Below are 13686 nucleotides of genomic sequence, written 5' to 3' on the forward strand. Positions count from 1 at the left end.
ATGTCACCTCATACCTGCCAGAATGGCTAAAATCAAGAACACAACAAACAACAAATGTTGGTGAGGATGTAAGGTAAAAGGAACCCTTGTGCACTGCTGGTGGGAATGCAAACTGCTGCAGCCACTGTGGATAAGAGTATGGGAGTTTCTCAAAAAGTTAAAAACAGAACTACTCTAAGATCCAGCAATTACACTACTGGGCATTTACCCAAAGAATACAAAAACAGTAACCCAAAGGGATACATGCACCCCTATGTATATTGCAGCATTATATACAATAGCCAAATTATGGGAACAGTCCAAGTTTCCATTGATAGATGAGTGGATAAAGAAGAGGTGGGGTGTGTGTGTGTGTGTGTGTAATAGAACATTTCTCAGCCATAAAAAGAATGAAATCCTGCCATTTGCTACAACATACAGAGGATATTGTACACGGTGTACATGTATGTTTAACATACAACATGGATGGAGCTGGAGAGTATAATGCTAAACAAAGTAAGTCAGGGAAAGACAAATACTGTATGATTTCACCCATATGTAGAATTTAAGAAACAAAACAAATGAGCAAAGGAAAGAAAAAAAGAGAGAGAGAGGGAGGCCAACTGGGAAACAGACTCTTATGGAGAACAAACTGGTGGTGACCAGAAGGGTGACATAGGTGATGGGGACTGGGAAGGGCACTTGCCACGATGAACACTGGGTGACACGTGAAAGTGCTGAATCTCCGTATTGTACACCCGAAACTAACAACAGGTATGCTAACTATAGTAGTATTAAAATAAAATGAGATGAAAATCTGAAAAAGGAAAAACAGTTGCAATCCCTTAAATGGCCTTATAGTGAAGACAAGCTTTCCTTCCAGTGATCAGGTGGGCGCAAAGCAGCGTATCCAAAACCCTGGTGAAAATATTCCTTCGGTGACCAGAATGCGTCCTTACTCAGCTCAGTGACTGCATCCTCTGTGCTTGTACTCTTGGCAGACTTTCTGATTTATCCTGAATATGTGATGCTGTCGCATTCATTTCATATCGACAAAGAGGATCTTGGATAAAGACATTTCAATTTTATTCATTCCTGGAATGACACCCTAACTTGTTAACTCTGTAGCAATGGAACTCAAAACACAATTTCATGCTCTTAAATAGCTGCTAAGTAAAGTTCTACTAAATAGTAGTGGTGGGGACGTGTGGGATAAAAAACATTAATTTCATTTTTGGTTCCTTATTTGAGGAAAGAAAGGCTACATTTCTATCCACCAAGAAGACAGCTATTTCTGGAGGAATAAGAGACACATACTTTCTTTTCATAATATGTAACTTGACTCCATATTCCTGAAAGTCTTCAATTGTTTTCTAACTTCTTTAAATGAAAACCGGAAGTAAATATGCTTTAGGAAGCACTGAATGAGGCAATAGAAAATACTATCTTTCACGAATTAAATTGCTTAAAAATAGTTCTCAAACATAAAGATTAGAACATCATCAACCTTTAGTCATGAGATTTTCCAATGGAGTATAAAGCAAAGGGCTTTCTTTCCATTAACCTTCTTTAAAAAAAAAAAAAGGGCGCCTGGGTGGCTCAGTCGGTTGAGCGTCCAACTTCGGCTTAGGTCATGATCTTGCGGTCCGTGAGTTCGAGCCTGGCGTCAGGCTCTGTGCTGACCGATCAGAGCCTGGAGCCTGTTTCAGATTCTGTGTCTCCCTCTCTCTCTGACCCTCCCCCGTTCATGCTCTGTCTCTCTGTCTCAAAAGTAAATAAACGTTAAAAAAAAATTTAAAAAAAATTAAAGAAAAAGCAGATCAACATCTCTGGATGTGGAAAATTCTCTCCATGTCTTTCCCTACATCACCACGTTTTTCTCCTGTGTGCGCCCATTAAATCTTGGCTGCCACAATCAGGCAGACAGGATGCAAAAGGAAACGTTAGCATTTTTTCCTGCATTTGGAAACGTTAGCAGCCGTCAGTAACTGCTCCAAGTCTGTCAAATAAATGCATTTTCAATCTACTTTTCAAAGAAGATATAGAGTCTTAGAATACATTTACATCAAGAGAAAGGGGCATAATGTTATTCTGAGCAGCCAGCAATTAATGCCTGCCTCAAACTTATGTAGACTCGAATTTCCCCGGAAATAAAAGATATGGAACATCTTAATCAGAGAAAAATGTATCTCAGTCTTCACAGTCCATCCCCCGCCCTAGTTTCTGTTCTTCTCAGTCTTTCAGTCTTTAAGCAAGGCACCCAAAATAAAGTAAAATGCTCATCCTGTTGGGGTCACAAATAAAATAATGTACTGCAAGGACATTGTGTTTGTACACAAGGAAATGCAGACCTACAGTTTATTTTTTTCATTTGAAAAGAAAAATAAAAGCCAGGTAGCTCTCAATATCTGATTTCAGTACAGCGATTTTTTAAGGGGCAAAACCTTAACAAGTAGAGAATTGTTTGCTGTATTTGCTACGCATATAACTGTTGTAACGTCTGTATTAAGTTACCCATGGGGTTGGCTAAGGTGCTTCTGTGTCTAGATTATCACCACATATTTTCTTTTGTTTTCTGAAAATGGAATGAAATTTACATTAGGGAATGAAAATGAAAAATCCTGGCATCATATCCCTAAACTCCTGGAAATGGAGGGATTCTCCTAGAGACTACACAGCAGATATAGTGATTGTACCCATTTATTACTTTCCCTTAGTAACAAAGGTCACATAAAATAACCACAGACAATTACTTTTTTTCCTCTTTCTTTTGATTATCAGATCTGTCAAACAGAGGATAAAGTAATCTTCTTTGAGAATTACACACGTTTACTATAGTTACTATGAATGACCAACAAATTGAGATGCTCACAATTAGTCATACGAATCTTTGACTTCTAAATCCAAAAGCTGTATGCTTTTAAGACAGTCATAGCTAATAATTAAAACTCTTACCAATTTCTTTAGAGATTTACCAACTCTTGTCTGGTACCAAGGATAAAGGGAGAAATGACAGGGACCTATTCTGGGTTGTGGCCCAGAGGAGAATGGGCAAGATGTGTATAAATGCTCTCATCAAGCATTTCTGAAACCTCTAAATTCCTTCCCCTCTATATTAAGCAAAAAGATACTTGGCCATCTAAGGTCATTTTCTTTGGGGGAGCATTTGGTTTAGGTGTGTATTAGTCAAACTTGGAAACTTGACCAGTGTTGGGAACATTGAATGAAGACTTTCTGGTGAATGCATCCTTATCAAGAAATTTAACCATATCCAAAATCAGATTCCATTCTCCTATGAAATGCATCTCCTAAATCTGTTTGAAGAAATGGTATTCTATATAACTTATATACATTAAAATAGATTAGTTAATTCCTGAAAATCTCTTTGGGTATGTCCCCTTTTAAATTCTGATTATACATTTCACCCCATAGGTAGGACTAATTTATTTTTTTAACATTTATTTTTCAGAGAGAGAGAGAGAAAGGGAGAGAGAGAGCGAGAAAGCAAGTGGGGGCGGGCCAAAAAGAGGGAGACAGAAGATCTAAAGATCAGAAGCTGGCTCTGTGTGGTGAGGACACAGCCTAATGCAGGCCTCGAACTCATGAAACTTGAGACTGAGCCACCCAAACACCCCAAGCTATGAGTAATTTAGATGAATGAGTTTAGGCATTCATTCATTAAACATGTTTATTAAGTGCCCAGCTCTGTTATAGGTGCTTAGGATGTAGCAGAGAACAAACTGGACCCCCTGAGCCCCTATTTTCATGGAATTTATACTCTTGCTGAGGACCCAGACCATGAATACAATGAGTAATGTTTTGGTTTTATATTGCTCCATAACAAACCACCTTGTGGCTTAAAACAACCGTTACTTTATCATCTCATGACCCTTCCATTAGGCTGACTTGGACACATCTGCGTGGTTCTTTTGCTCCCTGTGATATCAGCTTGAGAGGCTAGGATGTCCAATATGGCTCCCTTTCAGGTCTGGCTTCTTTGTGAAAATAGCTGACAAACTGGATTCAACTGGGACACTTGGATGGGTAGGCCTCTTCTTTTCTCCATGTAGCCTCCAGGCCTCGCTCTTTCTACCTGGCACTGTCTGCCTCCATAGGGTCTACTCAGCATAGCAACCAGCCTTTGCACCTGGCAGCACAGAATTCTCCAAGGCACAAAGTTGGAAGCCACCAAGCTTTCTTAAAGTTTCGGCCTGGAACGGGCCCAGCATCATTGCTGCGCAAAGTCCTCCCTTGACCCGATCTAATTTAACAAGCTGAATGACCCATCCTGAGTTGGGTATTTTTTTTTTTATGTGTATTTATTTTTGAGAGAAAGAGAGAGACAGAGCGCAAGCGGGGGGGGGGGGGGGGGGCGGGCAGATAGAGAGAGAGGGAGACACAGAATCCGAAGCAGGCTCCAGGCTCTGAGCTGTCAGAGCAGAGCCCGACATGGGGCTCGAACTCATGAACCACAAGATCATGACCTGATCTGAAGTCAGGCACTTAACTGCTTAACAGACTGAGCCACCCAGGTGCCCCCTGGGTTTTTATCAATCCTAGTCCTATGACAGTAATGAGAGATGTTTTGTGCCAGGAAGACTCTAGATTTCAGAGTCTTCAACCCAATATGTCTTCAACACAATACCTCAACACAAAGATGTTAACCTTTGAGCTCACCATTTCCTCAGTTTAATTTAGCCAGGTCTACTGCAAAAGCCACCTGTCTCTGAAAGTTTCAGTTTCCTAAAAGTGTCCCAGTGTCCCACCAATAACCTCATTTGCCAGCTTTTCGCTATGTATCATGGGCCCTTCATTTCCCAGCTTAGAATGGTAAGGTCAATCTCATTGCTTTTTATGACATTTCAGCTTGATAACTGATTCCATACACTTCCATAACCTCTGGGGGTCTGCGCCCTATTCTATACCTAGTAGCCTCCCCTGTGCTCTTGTACTCAATTTCTGCGTCATTCGGTGTTCTTTGGTTGCAAGCAATAGAAACTGCTGTTCTTAAATGGAAGTGCGTGTGCAAAGAAATTTTGTGAAAGGATAGTCAGTGGCTCAAAGAACTGAGTAGGAGAGGCTAGGGAAGCATAGAGGATCAGAGCGACATCAAAAAAAAAAAACAACCCATAAAAGACACAAATATTCTGAGCAGCCTAAGAACGCCTCATGTGACTCATTTCCAATCATTGTTGGTCCCTCTGTGATCTTGCATTCATAGGACATTCCTCCTGGGAAAAGGACCCTGGTTGGCCTACCTTGGGCCACATGGCACTCGTCTTGTCAAAAGTCCATAGTGTTTAGATTGGCAGCCTCCCGGATTCACACTAAAATGAACTAGAGCCATTCTTCCAAGAAGGGCATACTTGTCAAAAATAGAAAGAAAATATTAAAAATGAAGCATTTAAGTGGTGCCTGGGTGGCTCAGTCGGTTGAGCACCCGACTCTTGATTTCTGCTCAGGTCACGATCCCAGAGTTGTGGGATCGAGCCCCTTGTCGGCCTCAGTGTTGAGCATGGAGCCTGCTTAAGATTCTCTCTCTCCCTCTGCCCCTCCCCTCCTTGCGCTCTCCCTCTAAAAAAAAAAAAAAAAAAAAAAAAATGAAGCATTTAAACATTATTTCAGTATGTTTAATATTAAACTATTAAAAATAAGGAATACTAGGAAATAAGCATTGACATGGACTGGGACCATGTTGTGCAGAAATGTGAAGGGAAAGCAAAGAAGCCTGTCAGACAACAAAGGGTTACTAGTGTTTTTAGGAGAAGACTGGCGTATCAGGGCCGACACTGAAGGATTTTAGTCTGTAACCTGGAAGTGGTTTATAAGATACATTTGAACAGCAAAGCACTTAAGATGGAGAGACAATTCAGGAAGTTATTGGAATTTTCCAACTGAGAAATAATGAAGGCCATTTGCATCTGTCATACATTTTGCCTCTGGCCACCTAGTCGTTTTCTCTTGATTATTTTTTTTTTCTCTTCTACCACTGTTGCCTTGTTATTTTCTTTGTGATCCAAGGAGATCAGATTTAATAACACATTTTGCTTCATGTTTTGGATGCCTAATGTCACATATCGATTCCTTACTGAATAAGGTTTAGAGAGCTGGCCGGTTGTCAGAAACTTTCTGGTTCTCTGCCTCCACAGCCCTCCGTTCCTATTAGCATAAATGAGGTCACCTTGACCAGCAGACTTAATCCCAATATGAGCCTTGTGAACTGTCCTCTGTTTCAACAGTAGGATATTCAGCATCAAGCCAGTCTCGCTTTTTTGCCACATTGTGTTCCACATGGAACATACAGAATCATGCCTTATACCTGAGATAAAGCCTCCTCAAGTTATTAGGCCTTTCCACCACGTCCTTAACTAACTTCCTTGAAGTCAGCCCTAGCCTTTACAAGACTAGGCTCTGTTTTTTCTCTCTCAACCCTCAACCCCCAACCACACCATCACCATCCCAGATGGAGCTCTGCTCTCAATCTCTTACCACATCTGGACAGACTTGCCTGATGTGCGTCAGGGTACATGTGTGCATTTTGCCTGATCTTAGAGTGCTTGCTATACCATATTCTTTGGGCAATACTTCAGCAAACATTTTCATGTTTTTCCTGGACTTCCCTGATGCTGGCTTCTGGCCAACCTGTGGCATATGCCTAGATCTTCTGGATGCTGAGTTATGGGTTATGTCTGCTGGGCCAGACTCTCCCTCCTAACATCTGCAACTTTATCTCCTCTCCCATTATCTTTTTCTCTTCTCCTCTCCTCTTCCCGCTCCTCTCCTCTTCCCGCTCCTCTCCTCCCTTTCAGCAGCTCCCATCCATGTGTGGAGATCTCTGCTTCCAGATTTAAGCCCTTCTGCTTGAATCCCTACCTGCTTGAAGTTATCCCTTTCATCTCCAAGAGTGTGCTAAGAGAGGGGAATTCATTTAAATGGAAGAGAACGGGCGCAGGGGAGAGAAAAGGAAAAAGTAGGAGAGGTGATGTGACAATTCCTTATTTTATCCACACAGACAACAATAGGAACTGTCCTAGCTATCAATCACATAAGAATCCTGCAGAAAGCTAACAGATGGAGCCCTTTACCAGGCGACTGGTGGAGAACTCATGGGATAAAGAGGTGGGGAACTCCTTTGGGAGGCTAGAGAAGCCTATGGATCCCTTCACAGAACTGTGTTTTTATACTTAAAATAAATTACATTATTGGGTGCCTGGGTGGCTCAGGTCATGATCTCACAGTTCCTGGGTTCAAGCCCAGCATCGGGCTCTGTGCTGACAGCCTCCCTCTCACCCTGTCCCTCCCTCACTCACACTCTCTCTCTCTCAAAATGAATAAATGTTTACAAAGTAAATAAATTACTTTGGATTATAAATGATTCCAATTAAACTGAAATACAGAGGAGCTATACTAAGAAAAATGTTTGATATACAAATAGTTTGCTTCACTATTTACACATTAGATAACTGGATCTAGATAACTTCAGTCAAATCACTAAGGTGATACATATAAATAGTGTTTGTAAATGTCTGCAAAGTTGTGACATGATGAGACTATCTGTGGTCTCTATTGGTGACAAAGTCACAAACACTATTAATACTGTTGTGGTTTGTTGCCCACATTTGCAACGGAAGAAAATGTCCTATTTCTGCTGAGATGTGTGAAAATAAACATGATTTTTTTTTCCTGTTTAAAGTCATGGATCCCCAAATCTACTTCAGGTACCCTTTAGTTAAGAACCCTATTCCACTGGAAGTCACAATCCCAGGCAAGCCTGCAGTATTGCTAGAAGTCTGATGTCAATTCTTTCCGAAAGGGCCCTTTTCACTATTTTATCAGGCTAGGGTCTGCCTTTCTTCCCAAACACTGGGCTGCCTGTCCGTCCTTCCTGCCAAACGGAAATACACCACTTTATTCTCTCCCTGGTGCCGTGTCCCTATGGTTCCTCTGTTTGCAATGTCAGACTTCATTGCAAGAGCGGAACCATGGTCTTCTCTCCCAATTCTTTAGCTTATACACTGATTTGTTCATGTCTGTTATATCTCTGTCCAGACTAGATTCAAAATCCATTCACTACCTAACACTCTTATACTTTAACATTTCATTGCTCAATACGCACTTCTGGGCTCAACATTCCTTGGGCTCAACTTCTTTTAATGGAGGTGAAGTTAGTAGTTACAACTATGTATTACACACATTTGCAGATATGGCAATTTGTGCTGGGTAGATACTATTAACTATCCTTTCCTATAGATCAAATCCTATAATGGACTTGAAAACATAGAACTTTTTGAAAGCAATATTAATCGCTTAGATTTACTGAGTGCCTACTACATATAAAACACTGCTGTAGGTGCTTATTGAGGATTATCTCTTTCATTATCATAACAATTCTGAGAGATGGGGCTGTTAATGCTTTCATTTCATTGTTAAACTAACATTCAGAGAGGCTAATAACTTGTCCAAGATGGTACTAAATAACAAATTGTATCAAGAGTTACATTGTAGCCACTTTCTACCCACCATTATATAAAACAGAAATTGTATAAACTCAAAGTTATACCAATATGTATTATAATATTTAGCCATATTTAAATAAGGACCACTGGAATACTAGTCTGCTATTTGTATGTAAATTACTTCTGGAAGTTATTAAGTTGAGTAACAGCCATAAAACACAAGATAAGAAGATGAATCTCCCAATGCCCTTCTATAGAGGTGAAATACACAAATACCAACATTCAGGTGTACCTGAGGAGTAACTTACACATTTTTATAGGCCTCTAAGTTTTGGCCCCTTATATTTCCTATTGTATTTTAGCTCACTGTACTTTGTTATAAACATATTTTGTTCTCTTTTTCTAAATATCAAGGAATTATCTTCCCTTCAATGATGAGGCAAAATCATGAAATTCCTATTATAATACAAGCAATGATTTCTTTACCAGCTTAACTCAGGAATTGTAAACTAGGGAAATAAGACAAGGAAAAACTACCTAAAAATTATAAACACATTATAAACATTTGTTAGATTCTTCACAGTAGCTCTCTTCACATTTTTAAAAATAAATCTAACAAAATTAAAATATATTAGGAAAAAATTAATAACCCTCCAACATTTTCTTGAGATAATATAACATATTTATATGTATTCTTCCAAAATATTCTCTGTGTACACATATATACAGCAGCTCTTATCTGCAGTCAGATAAGATTGGAATGGTGCATTCTGGAGGGCGTAACCAAGTTATCCTTATTGGGATTCACATTTAAAAAAATTTTTTTAATGTTCATTTATTTTTGAGAGAGGGGCAGAGCATGAGCAGGTGAGGGGCAGAGAAAGAGGGAGAGGCAGAATCTGAAGCAGGCTCCAGGCTCTGAGCTGTCAGTACAGAGCCTGACACGGAGTTTGAACTCATGAACCATGAGATCATGACCTGAGCTGAACTTGGACGCTTAACCCACTGAGCCACCCACGTGCCCCTAGATTCACATTTTAGATATGAGCTTATTTTTTCGGCCACCCTCATTGTGCAAGGGCTCACAGAGTGCCAGAATTACTACAACCTGAGAATACGCCTCATACGAGGGCCCATTTTACAGCAAAAAAAAAAAAAAAAAAAAAAAAAAAGGAAGCAAGAAAAAAGGCATTGCAATAATCCAGCGCCCACAGGATCCACTGGCCCTGAGACATACAGCATTGTTGGAAGCTGCGGGCTCAGTAGAACTTCGGAATGGCTTTTTAAAATCTCAGCTAATGTGTGAGCTTGTGGACAATACCTGTGGAATTTTAGCACTGAATTCCGTGACATGTAAGGTACCAGATTTAGCGTGGTCACAGACTGGGTTGGTTAATACCAAGGGGAGGTTGAATCCCCCAAGTAATCAGCTGTCAATGCTTAAAAGCCAGTAGCCTGGGGGGGGGGGGGGAGCTGCAATTCCTTTAATAACTGGCAAGGCTGGAGGGACAGCCAACTGGACTTCACTGTGAGGGAGTCTGAGAGATAATAATGGAGTCTGGTGTTCCTAGAGATAAGATGGAAGGTGAGGCAGCCAACAAGGATGATGCTAAACATCTACAACCAGGAAAAGGTAAGAACAGAAAAGCAGGAGGCTGAGGGGTGTTCGCTCGCAAAGGAATTGTGATTCCTTGTTTAGTTATTAAATCTGAGCTAATTTTAATATGCAGAACCCAGTGACTGGAAACATCCAGGTTACTAGAAGAAGAGACTCTTCAATACTGTGGCAAGAAAATACTATAATGATTCCTTCATTCCTTCCCCAAATGGATCTGTGGATACTTAAAAGGTTGACTTTACCCTGGGGACAAGAGAGTACCTAAACATTTTGAGATGTCCTGACAAGGCACCTGACTCCACATTGATACCTAGAGATCTTCACGGTTTGTGAATTCAAGCCCCGCCTGGGGCTCTGCGCTGACTGCTCAGAGCCTGGAGCCTACCTTGGATTCTCTGTCTCCCTCTCTCTCTGCTCCTCCCCTGATCATGCTCAGTCTCTGTCTCAAAAAAAAAAAAAAAAAACCATATATATATTATATATATACACACACACATATATATAGTGGGTAGTAGTACTTAACCAACCGCTCTTTAACTTGAAAGTATGGCTCCTGAAAAAAACCCGACAGGATTTTGAAAAATTACTGTAGGCTACTGCGAGTTTCACTAAGGAACAGCCCCAGCTAACGCTGCTGTGCCAGACCTAATATCACTGTCAGAGCAGACAAATGATGCCCACGGTTACATTGTAGGCAGTCACTGCTTTGGCCAATGTATTCTTTACGATTCCAGTTAGAAAAGGAGAATCAGAAACCGTTTGCATTTGTGGGTTCGACACAGTTCAGTCATAGTTTTGCTTCAGAACTGAATTAACACTCCCATTCTCTGTCATGATGTAGTCTGACCGGGGCCCCCTGGACATCCCGCAAAAATCAAAGCCATCTACTAGGTCAGTGATACCATGGCAATTGGGCAGGACGAACAAGAGGTGGCTTGTATGTGGGAGACCTTGGTAAGCCACTCACGCTCCAGAGAGTGAAAAGTGAGTCATATGAAAATTTAGGGAAGTGACACTTTGGTGGCATTTTTAGGGGTCCACTGGGAGGGGGCTTCTGGGAGATCTACCATTCTAAAGTAAAAGACTAGAACTGCGGCACCTTACATCAGCTACCACAAAGAAAGCACAGGGCCTGGTTGGCCTCTTTGGGTCATGGAGATAATACACCCCGCACTGCCCTGGCCCGTCTTCCAGGTGACACACAACCGTCAACATTGAGCGGGACCTTAATTAGAAAAGGACTCAGGGAAAGGACTCCGGGGTCGTGGCGCAAGCAGCCCTGGAACTTGAGCCTTAGGATCTAGCACATACTAGGTCATTGAGTCATGTGTGGCAGCAGTGGGGGAAAAAGACAGCTGTTGCAAACCCCAGGGGAAGAATTGCGTATCCGGCCCATGGGATTCCGAAGCAACTAAATTCTTGCAGATTTGTTTTACAGAATTTACACCCGCCTGGTAGAGCACGGGAGTTTCCATTGCTCTGTTTTTGTCAAAGCCTGGTATTGCTAAACTTCTCAATTTTCCCAAGACATGAATATAAACTTGACCATTTTTTATATAATTTCATACTATACGAATAGGAAAGAAACTTACCTTCCCAGCATCTTTACCTGTTGTGGATGGCAGTTTGTTTGTTTGTTTGTTTGTTTATTTATCTTTAAACGGAGTTTGTTTTCTTTATTTTTTTATGAAATATAATTTATTGTGAAATTGGTTTCCATACAACACCCAGTGTTGATCCCAACAGGTAAAGTATAACGAGTTATACCCATCACCCTGCAGTTTTTAAAAAGAGAGAGACAAAGTAGCTAAAATCCAAAGTTCCTTCGACTCAAAATAATAATTTTTAAAAATCAGCGAAAGTAAATATAATGTCGAAGGAAGGAAGCTTGAGAAGTTCTCATAACCTTTGTATTAATTGATCCTTTATAATTATTTGTTTCTTTGGATCGCTGATTAGTTCTATCTCTGATTCCTCAAAATACATGATACTATTTCCACTCTTGAGATTAGGCCTTTATATAGTAAAATTGGGGAAAAAAGAAAGGAAGAGAAAGATATATAAGTAAGTAATAAGGGAGTAAATAAATAAATAAAAATTTAGGTAGCTTGAATTTCAGGACTGCTAAAGATTATTTGCCCTGTGCTGCTGTACTTGACTATGTCGATAAGGTATTTTAGTCTTGAGGATACCAGAGCATCTAAGAAAAAAATGAAAATTCCCTTCAAACATTAAATGGAATTCTAGGTGAATGATGATATTCTTTATGTTTCCTCCCAATGCCTGTCTTTATTTTTTAATGCCCACTTTCTATGCTAAGATTCTTTCCCTTGCCAGGAATATTTCTTCTCTGAAATATGACTCTAGATGGTCCCCTGGGCTCTGCTGGCCCATGTTATCCATCAGATTTTAAGGAGCCCACAGCTACTGTCAATGTGATGGATAAAGTTAGTTTAGTCTGAAAAAATAGGTATTAATCTCTACAGAAGAGATAAATTAATTCCATGTCAAAGTGATTACTATAGCTTGAGATGTATTTATTTTTCTCATTAAAAATTAATAGTAGGGTGGGAAAACTGGTTTAATATGGGTTTCTAACTTTTTATACTCTACTGTCTTTTGTCTAGTTTTGGTGATAAATGTGTGGTTCTCAAAAGAAGTCACATTCTTCCCAAGAATCATGAAGATGTTTTTTCTGACATCTACCTTGAACAGCTTCCTTAATGGCTGTCATGAACTTTGCTTCATAATTCCTAACTAGGTTTCTCTTTTCATACTTTAAGTTACCATATTGCTTATTTCTAATCAGTTATGTAAAATCATTTTCACCTATTATCAGTAGTTGGAGTCTACAGAAAGGCAGTCTCCAAGAGTTTGAAAATGTATTTTAAAAAGAATGGTCTCATCATCTGAAAGTGAATCTACAAAATTAGCATTTAATAGGTCACATGCAAAGCCAACTTTAAAAGAATGCCTACAAGTTCAAGGGATCGAGGGGTACAAGATGGATGTCACACAGGGTGCGCTGATCAGAACTAAGAGTCTAGGGAGTGGGGTGGTGAAAAAGGATGGTCAGCACAGGGAAAGGAGGATTGCAGCGGCCCACACTGTAATGCCGTATGAGCATGCTCAGGGAAGGGAAAACGTAAGCAGTAACACCTTCCACACCCAAACCCACTGATTTGACAAGACTGACCTCACTGAGAAAATATCCCCATTGAGGTCTACATACAGGAAGAAAATCAATGCCATGTCAAAGTGAGTATTGCAGCATGAGATATAGTTATTTTCATTGCTATAATTAATACATTGGGGGTCATGATTTTATATTTCAGCTCTCTAACATGGTTAATAGGAGTTCAGTCTGCCATATGTATCCCTTATTAGTATGCTGATAATTCAGTCTTAGAGTCAGTTGGGTCAGCCCCTGAACCAATGAAATATTAGTCAATGTAATGTGGCCCCATGGGATAACTTCTAGTGCACAGCTTGCCTTTTCCAAGTGATACTTCTATTTCATGTAACTGTTTTGGAAATTTCTATAGTTGATATGGGTCATTAAAATTATTCCAGTAGAAATGCTCTGTATTAAATTATTTAAAATACCATCAACTTCATAGTACTACAATACAT

The 13686-nt window shown here is 40.2% G+C and overlaps 1 long non-coding RNA gene across 1 annotated transcript in view; it reads right to left on the minus strand.

Annotated features, from left to right (window-relative positions):
* Positions 1–13686, minus strand: part of LOC128314707 (uncharacterized) — a 120506-nt gene that overhangs the window by 19344 nt on the left and 87476 nt on the right. The window lies entirely within an intron of this gene.

This window comes from Acinonyx jubatus, chromosome A2 (genome assembly GCF_027475565.1).
Source record: "Acinonyx jubatus isolate Ajub_Pintada_27869175 chromosome A2, VMU_Ajub_asm_v1.0, whole genome shotgun sequence".
Taxonomy (NCBI): domain Eukaryota; kingdom Metazoa; phylum Chordata; class Mammalia; order Carnivora; family Felidae; genus Acinonyx; species Acinonyx jubatus.